This window comes from Quercus suber, unplaced genomic scaffold, assembly GCF_002906115.3.
Source record: "Quercus suber isolate HL8 unplaced genomic scaffold, Cork oak 2.0 scaffold_307, whole genome shotgun sequence".
NCBI classification, from domain to species: domain Eukaryota; kingdom Viridiplantae; phylum Streptophyta; class Magnoliopsida; order Fagales; family Fagaceae; genus Quercus; species Quercus suber.
In genome coordinates, this window is record NW_027069763.1 from 683,870 (window position 1) to 692,656 (window position 8,787).

Sequence of the window (8,787 nt, forward strand, 5' to 3'; positions counted from 1 at the left end):
TAAATATTGTATACTTTTTGCAAAAGTATATAACATTTGTCATTTTTTCGTGTAAATTCACATAGTGTACAATGTGAACATATAAAGTACTTTTTTGTATTCCTTATAAAAGCAAACTCTGGTATCAGATTTGATCCTTCACTTCAAAGTAAGCAGAAAGCCCTAAATGAGAGAGAGAGAACTAAAGAACAGCTGCTGAGTGCCCTTGCTGACTGAAAAGTATTCGAGGTAAGTATTTTCTTCATTGTTGTTCTTTTCGTGTGAATTTTACATTTCTTTTCTATGAAGTCGAATTGTTTTTTGTTGCTGTTAAAATCTTTTTTCATTGTTCTAATTTCTCAACCAAGAACTGATTATTTTGAAATGACTGAGATTTCAAATATTAAGCATGAATCCCATTAATATGCTGAAAATGTTAAGGCAATCAACAAATCTCTTTGAGAACTTAATAATCAATTAATCAATCCATTCCACACAATTAATAGTATACTAGCTAAAAATAGTTGCAATCCCCCTAATTATATCAAAAACTCAGCTAGAGGATAAAGAAGAAATATATATATATATATAAAGTACTTAATTGAAAATACAAATTACACGGTTTGAGTTTCAGTTGACATTTTGAATCTCAAAAAATGAAAATAAAATTCAGTTGACATTTTTGTCTTTGTGTTTCATTTTTGTCATTTTAGTCCATGACATCCACGTTTATTGTCTCTATGAATCCTTCCTTCCAAAAACTGCTAAAAATTCTTCAAAAAATAAAATAAAAACATCATTCAATCATGTAAGTTCTTCCAATCCAATTTTTTGGGTATCTTTTTCTTTTAGCAATGAATCAAGGTTTAAGATTATTATTTTTACATTTTTACTTGTTGGTGCTAAACCTAATATATATATATATATATAACCGAAACCTCTGAAACTCCCATAATTTTTTACATCATCATTTTAATTTATAAAAAAATTTTAATTTTTTAAACTAATTAAATAGTGAGAGAGTCCTAATAGGAGTCTCTCTCTCTCTCTCTTTTCCTCATCATTTTAATTTATAAAAAAAAAATTTAATTTTTTAAACTATATAGTGAGAGAGTCCTAATAGGAGTCTCTCTCTCTTTTTCCTTTATCCTATAGTTTTTTTTTTTTTTTTTACGTGAGTCTTTTTTTTTAACCTAAAGTGAGCCCTTAAAAAAAAAAAATCTAACGTGATTTCTAATTTTTTTAAAAAAATTATAATTATTTTTTTAATCCTAATTCTAACGTAAGTCTCTCAAAAAGTCAAAAATTTTGATTTTATATTATATATAGATAATAATAATAATGTGGCAAGCTCTAAGAATATGAGAATGTAATTTGTAGATCTACTATCAAGATAACATAGATTAGATTGGTGGTGGATAGTAAATTTAATTGCAGTTGAGTATTATGTGAAGTCACCACCATAGAATAGCCCATGTTGAAATGTGTTATGTGAAACCAATGATATGAAAGAAAAAGAATTTTTCTAAATCATTATATTGAACAAAAAATTACTTAGTTTCATTCATTTTCAAGTTTTACATTTTTTAAAGTTAAGTCATAAACCTTTAAGTAAAATAAGTACTTTTAATTTTTATTTAACTATCTCGTGCATCGCACGGGTTAGCGACTAGTTATAAATAATTTTCTTCTAAAAAAAATTATTTAAATAATCAAAATAAATGTCTATTCTTGGAGAGCGAAATAATTATTTTTAATAATTTAGAATTTCCACAATATCTCCTTTCCCATGCTTGCATACTTATTATTGTGTGCCATTTAAACCGATGAGAATTAAGTCTTTAGTTGACCTATAATCAATCTTTTAAGTACCGATAAAAAATAGCTAAATCTAACCCCATGCATGCATATGCATATCTTAAGACCATCCTAAAGTCAATAAAAATGGTTCATTTGAATTATCTTTATCTAAATTTTGATTTAGCTTTATCAAAACTTTGATTTTCACGCAGAAAACACCATCATGCCTTCAAATTTCATGATGAATGGGTCTTAATTAACCTCTGCTTCACATGATTTTGACTTACCCTAGCTGTTTCCACTTCGCCCCACGTAGCTGGGTAAACTGTCTTGCCCCATGTGAGATGTAAAAAACGTTGGTTAAGTAAAAGAAAGGAAAAAAACAAAATCTCATTTTTTAACTTTTTACTCTTTTTACCCTATCAACCTTTTTTTAAAACTAAGATGTTGACTTTGATTGTGGGAATGAAAGGGGTGTTTTTGATGATGGGCTTGGACAATCTGTTGGAGAACTCGTTGAGGTGTTTGAGGTATTTGTCTCTGTTAATTTCTTTTGTGCAACTCAAATGGAATTGAAGAAGAGAGAAAAAAGTAGGGGGTGTTGAACCGGGAAGAAAGAAGAAATGGCTAATTATAATTTATCTACCTGTAGGCTTCCATAATCACCTCTGCATTTGCTATTAGAAAACATATTTTAATTCAAAAACATAACATAAAATGGATTAAAAAAATTTAAAAAAAAAAAAAAAAAAGATAGGGTTCATGAGTTTTGCAGTTGTGCAATTCTCTCTCTTCTATGTCTTGAGACTTTGTTGACTCTTTGCTTTATAAATTGATTCTTTCATCAATAATATTCATCGGGATTTTTTTTATGGTCTATATTTGTTATGGATTGTTATTGGTGAGGCAAAAAAGTAATTTCAATACTAATTACTTATAATTTGTTAGGAAAATATTGTGGACGTAGAACTTCTCACACATGCAAAACAGAGTATAGAAAGGTAAAGAAATTAACAAATAGAATAATCTAACCATTGCACAGAATTACAAGTTGGTTACAACTAACTACAACTCACTCTAATCACTAACTAACTCGTGTTTTGAGTTTTTTTTTTTTTTTTTTTTAACTCTTGTTTTGACTTTTGAGCATATTCCTTCTTGGTTGATCGCTGGAACAGTGAGTCTAAAGCCTTGATTAAAACTGCTTCGTAATGATGTACATGTCTCTCGCGTGTTTTGCTTGATGACTAGTTATTAAAATGACACCGTTTCAAGCCTTCCTTCTCATTTGCTTGATTAAACGGTACTGTTGGAGAGTCTTAATTTGGAAAGCTCCACTGTAAATGCTCTAACAAGCTATAGCTGTCTCCTCAAAAAAAAAAATTATAGTTGTGTCCTACTAATATATATTTTTATTAACTTTAATTGAATTTTTTTGTATTCCACAGAAAGAAAACGCTATTACCAGATTCTATCCTTCACTTCAAACTTGCAACCCCAATAGAATGATGCACTCTTGTCTCAATTATGAGTGGCCTTTCTTAGGGCCTGTTTGGATAGGCTGTTCATAAAGGTGCATTTTAAAAACAATTGTTTTTAAGACATGCGTTTTGAAAAAACCATTTTAAAAACCACAAATAAACGTTTGGTAAAAATATGAAAATATGTGTTTTTTTATTTTTAAAGCTACATTAAGTGTTTGGATAAGCTGTTTTAAAAATGGCTGTTTGGAGTGTAAATTCCAAAAAAAGGACTTGACTATTTTGTTAAGGTTATTTTGTCATTTTTCCTTTAATCAGTGTTTTTTTTTTTTTTAATTTTTATTGAAAATATGTAATTAAGCCTGACAATTATATTAATAATAATAACAATAATGATGTTGTCGTTGTTGGAATCATGGGGAGAAATTTATATAATTTAAAATTGAAAAAAAAAACCATCAAGAGGAAGATATTAAAATGATTAGAAAAATAATTATATTAAAATAATTACTAAAAAAAATAAGTAGAGCTAATTGGTACAACTCAAGGGAATGAAACAAGTATTAAAGTAAATTTAAGATCATGAAATAAGTAGAGCTCATCAAAGTCATTGACAAAGAGTTGAGACTTGAAAGTGGAGGTAGATAATGTTGTCATTAAGTCATCCATTTTTTTTAAAATAAACAAGTTTTGGCCCCAAGGAAGAGGAATAATAGTGACCTCCACTTCATGAGGCAAAGGTCCCTAACTAATTATGCTGCTCCCTTTGGGTTGTTATTAAGTCATCCGTACAGTTTCAAAAAAGTGAGTATTCAAAGTTATCATTTTTTTTTTATCAAGCTCATCAAAGAATCTATACTTCTACCAACAATGGTAAAGTTTTTTTTCCCAAAATCTCTTAGCAGCAATGAGCCAATAAACGATCATTGTTGATAAATATCTGATACTATTTAACTAATGTATAGAATATATAGTTTATTAGTATATATATTTTTGATAACCAGTATATATATATATATATATACTATTGTACTTTTTTTTTTTTTTTAGTTAAAGGGTAGTACTATAACATAGTTAAAGGGAATAAAAAATGCACCATCTATAGGCCACGTGAGTGACATGACCATTTGGATGGGTAAAAAGTGAACTTGAAGACTTGTCTTTCTCACTTCCCATCTCTGACCACAAGTTTCAAAATTTTGCATTGAGATTCACAGCCGGATAAAACAAAGAAAAGAAAAAGTGGGGGAGAAGGAACTTGCTAGAAGTAAAAGAAGGAGAAGAAGTTCATGAGGTAGCATCAGGGAAATGAGAAGAAGCAGCAGCTTGATTGATCTGCAACGACAGGTGAAATTTTTTTTTCAAAGATTCACAAAAGCCTCAACTGCTTCTTCGATTTTTATTCTTCTTCAAAGACCTTCAATTTCTTAGAAATCCGGTATACAAAATTCGGTATTCGCTCCGATATTGCCGGAATGACTCCGGTAAGGCCAATTTTTAAACTAGAACGAAATACTAGTGTTCCTGTACCAGCCAAGGTTCTGGTGCAGTATACATGGAGGAAGGGATAAAGTTCGTATTTCTTATCGTATTTGTGCTATTTTTATTTTCTGAAGAAAAAAATAGCGGTTAGCCCATTTGCGTCTTTGAAAAAGTAAATTTTTGCAGTGTTTTGTAAACGTGAAAAATCTGAATTTTGAAAACGCAAACGTTCTAATTTTGTGGAGCCAAACGATTTGGCAAATCACGTTTTGTCTAAAACGCGCGTTAAGGTTTTGTAAACAGCCTATCCAAACAGGCTCTTAATATTCTTTCATGGGATTCTTCTAATGTCTATGGGCTCATGTACTTGAAATCTGCAACAATTCTGGCTTTTGGAAATGAGACAGATTGTCTGGCTTTACTTGACTTCAAGAATCGGATAACTCAGGACCCGCTTCAAATCATGAGCTCATGGAATGACTCCACACATTTTTGCAACAGGTTAGGTGTTACATGTAGCCCCTCCAGTAAATGAGTCATGGTTTTGAACTTGACAGCTAAGAAATTGTTTGGCTCCATACCACCCTCTATAAGAAATCTTACTTGCCTCACAAGAATCAGCCTACAAAACAACAACTTCTACGGTGAAATTCCTCAAGAAGTAGGACGTCTACAGCGCCTGCGGCTTCTCAATTTGACTTATAATTCCTTTGGCGGTAAACTTCCAACTAATCTGAGCCACTGTTCACAACTTAGAGTGCTTATTGTTGGTCACAACGAGCTTGTTGGGAAAATTCCAGACCACTTCAGCTCATTGTCAAAGTTGGTGTATCTATATCTCGGTGTGAACAACCTTATAGGAAATATCCCAACTTGGATAGGAAACTTTTCTTCTTTGTTCTTGGTCTAGATCTTTCCGAAAACAATATTCAAGGAAGCATACCTAGTGAACTTGGTCGTCTACCAAGCTTGAAATCTTTTCAACTTTCTATGAATAATCTTTTTGGCATCATCCCTCCTCCGATCTATAATATATCTTCCATCTACTTTTTCTCTATTACCAAAAACTAGCTAAATAGAAGCCTTCCACCAGATATTGGTCTAACTCTTCCTAACCTTCAATTTCTTTACTGCACTATTAACAATTTCACGGGAGCTATTCCCGCATCATTTTCTAATGCTTCTCAACTTCTGGGTCTTGCCTTTGACGAAAATGGTCTAATTGGGACAGTCCCTCGAAATCTAGCAAGCTTGCAAGGCTTGGTTATTCTTTATTTTGGTGACAATAGATTGGGATATGGGAAAGATGGTGACCTGAATTTTCTCAGTTTCTTGGCTAATTGTACTAGTTTGAAGCTCTTAGATCTCAATTAAAATTATTTTGGAGGAGCATTGCCTAGCTCCATAGCCAACCTTTCCACCCAACTACAAACTCTTACTTTGAATGCAAATATGATCCAAGGTGACATCCCTATTGGAATCGGGAACCTGTTAACATAGAATTACTAGTTCTAAGTTTTAACTATTTGGGAGGTACTCTCCCCGATGTTCTTGGGAAGCTTCAAAAGTTACAGGTATTATATTTGAATGATAACAAATTTTCTGGACCGGTCCACTTAACTACTTGGACAAAGCTCTATATGGAGGGGGACAAATTTACAGGAAATATACCCCCAAACCTAGGAAACTGCCAAAATTTGCTTATGCTAAACATTTCCAGTAACAATCTCATTGGCACCATTCCAAAACAAGTTATTGGTCTTTCTTCCCTTTCAATTTCTTTGGTCATGTCTCACAATTTTTTGATAGGTGCAATACCATTTGAAGTGGGCGACTTAAAACATCTTTCCAAGTTAGATCTCTCAAATAATAGATTATCAGGCAAAATTCCAACCACCCAAGAGACTTGTCTTAGTTTGGAGCGTTTGTATTTGTAAGGTAATTCATTTGAAGATGCAATACCTTAATCTTTAGAGAAGTTAAGAGGTTTAGAAGAAATAGATCTTTCACAGAATAACTTCTCTGGGAATGTTCCTAAATTTCTCAGTAAGCTCGTGTTACTTAAGCATCTCAATATTTATTATAATGATTTGGAGGGTGAAGTACCAAGTGAAGGGATTTTTGCAAATGCAAGCAAGTTTTCAATCTTTGGAAATAATAAGCTATGCAGTGAGGTCCAAGAATTACATTTACCTACATGCGCTAGGAAAATCTGCGTTCATCTAGAAAGCTTCTTGCACTTAAAATAGTAATTCCTATTTTAAGTATGGTCATATTTTTAATTGTTCTATTATGCAAAACTCCTAAAATCGATGAACGGGTTTTCAAAAAAAAAAATTTATTGGTTCAGGCAACTTTGGCTCAATATACAAAGGAGTTCTTTATGAAAATGGAGCAATTGTTGTAGTTAAAGTATTAAACCTTCAACAAAAAGGAGCTTCCAGGAGCTTCATTAACAAATGCAATGCTTTGAGAAGTATACGTCATCACAATCTTCTCAAGATTATCTCTGCTTGCTTGAGCATTGATCATGAAGGAAATGACTTTAAAAGTCTTATTTTTGAGTTCACGTGCAATGGAAGTCTAGATCAATGGTTGCATTCTAAAAATGATGAGCAACATCAAAGAAAGAGTTTGAGATTTATCCAGAGACTGAACATAGCTCTTGATGTTGCTTATGCATTAGAATATCTTCATCACCATTGCCAAACCCCAATTGTTCATTGTGACCTAAAGCCAAGCAATACACTTCTTGATGAAGATATGGTAGCTCATGTTGGTGATTTCGGATTGGTAAATTTCCTCTTTGAAGCATCAAACAATCCCTCCAAATCTCAGACCTTGTCAGTGGGGCTCAAAGGTTCCATTGGATATATTGCTCCAGGAAAGTTTTCAACTAGGTGAAGCACACTTTAGTTCTTTATATCATTTTGCATTGATATTAAAATAAAGTGGGGATTCTTTCAAAAAGTAACTATACACACAAGTTTGACACCGCTTTTCAAGTGAAGAAAATTTTTTGACAGCTTTTGCGAAAAAACTTTTGTTTTTTCTAAAAAAATTCACATACACCACAAAAAGAATAAAATAAAAATAAAAACCCACATATTCACAAAATTTTATGAAGGGCTATATGTGCCAACAATGCATAATGCTTTAGTGATTAAAAATTTCAAGCACATATGACTATTATTTGTTACTATGTTTGTATTGATGAATTGTAGAGTAAGGGATGAGTGGCCAAGTTTCAACACTGGGAGACATTTACAGCTATGGATACTCTTGCTGGAGATGTTTATAGGAAAAAGACCGATTGATGAAATGTTCAAAGATGGTTTGAGCATTCACAAATTCGCTGCAATGGCTTCGCCCCAACATGTCATGGATATAGTTAAGCCATCAATGTTCTTTGAGGAGGATGAAGAAAATGCCAATGATGAAATAGAAGAAAGACAAATCATCGAAGAAGATCTCTATGTCAATGTTAGTAGCTGAATAAAAGAATGCTTGATATCAGTGTTCCAAATTGGATTGTTGTGTTCTAAAACATCACCGGATGAGCGGATTCTTACAAATGTTGTTGTCGTTGTTAGCGTTGTTGTTAGCGTCGTTCTTGGCTCCAGTTAATGGACGTAACTATGGTACAAACCCATTAAGGTCTTTCAGTGCAACTCTCTCTCTATGTGGTTAGATCTGTTTCTAAAATAAGGGGTTTGATATGTTGAAAGATCCAAATATTTGGGCTGATCTGTTTCTTATGGGTAAATATCTGATGTGCAATTTTTTAATAATAAAAGAAGAACAAAGTTTCTCTCCAAACTAGTTTGGAGAGAAACTCTTCAAACTTATCATATATATCTTTTTCAAATGTAAATTTTGAAAATCTAACCGTTAAATTTCATATTTCTTACGTTTTTAACGTGCATATCAAATTTTGTTTAAATCGGATTTTATTTACTATGTGATCAATGAACTTATTTTTTATACACAATTTGAGATTACAAAAACTTGAAATAAGTTTGAAGGGTTTCTCTTCAAACTAGTT

General features: G+C 32.0%; 1 pseudogene; it reads left to right on the top strand.

The window, feature by feature from the left end:
• The first annotated feature begins 7,082 nt into the window (after positions 1-7,082).
• Positions 7,083-8,502, top strand: LOC112031049 (probable LRR receptor-like serine/threonine-protein kinase At3g47570; annotated as a pseudogene).
• The last annotated feature ends 285 nt before the right edge of the window (positions 8,503-8,787 follow it).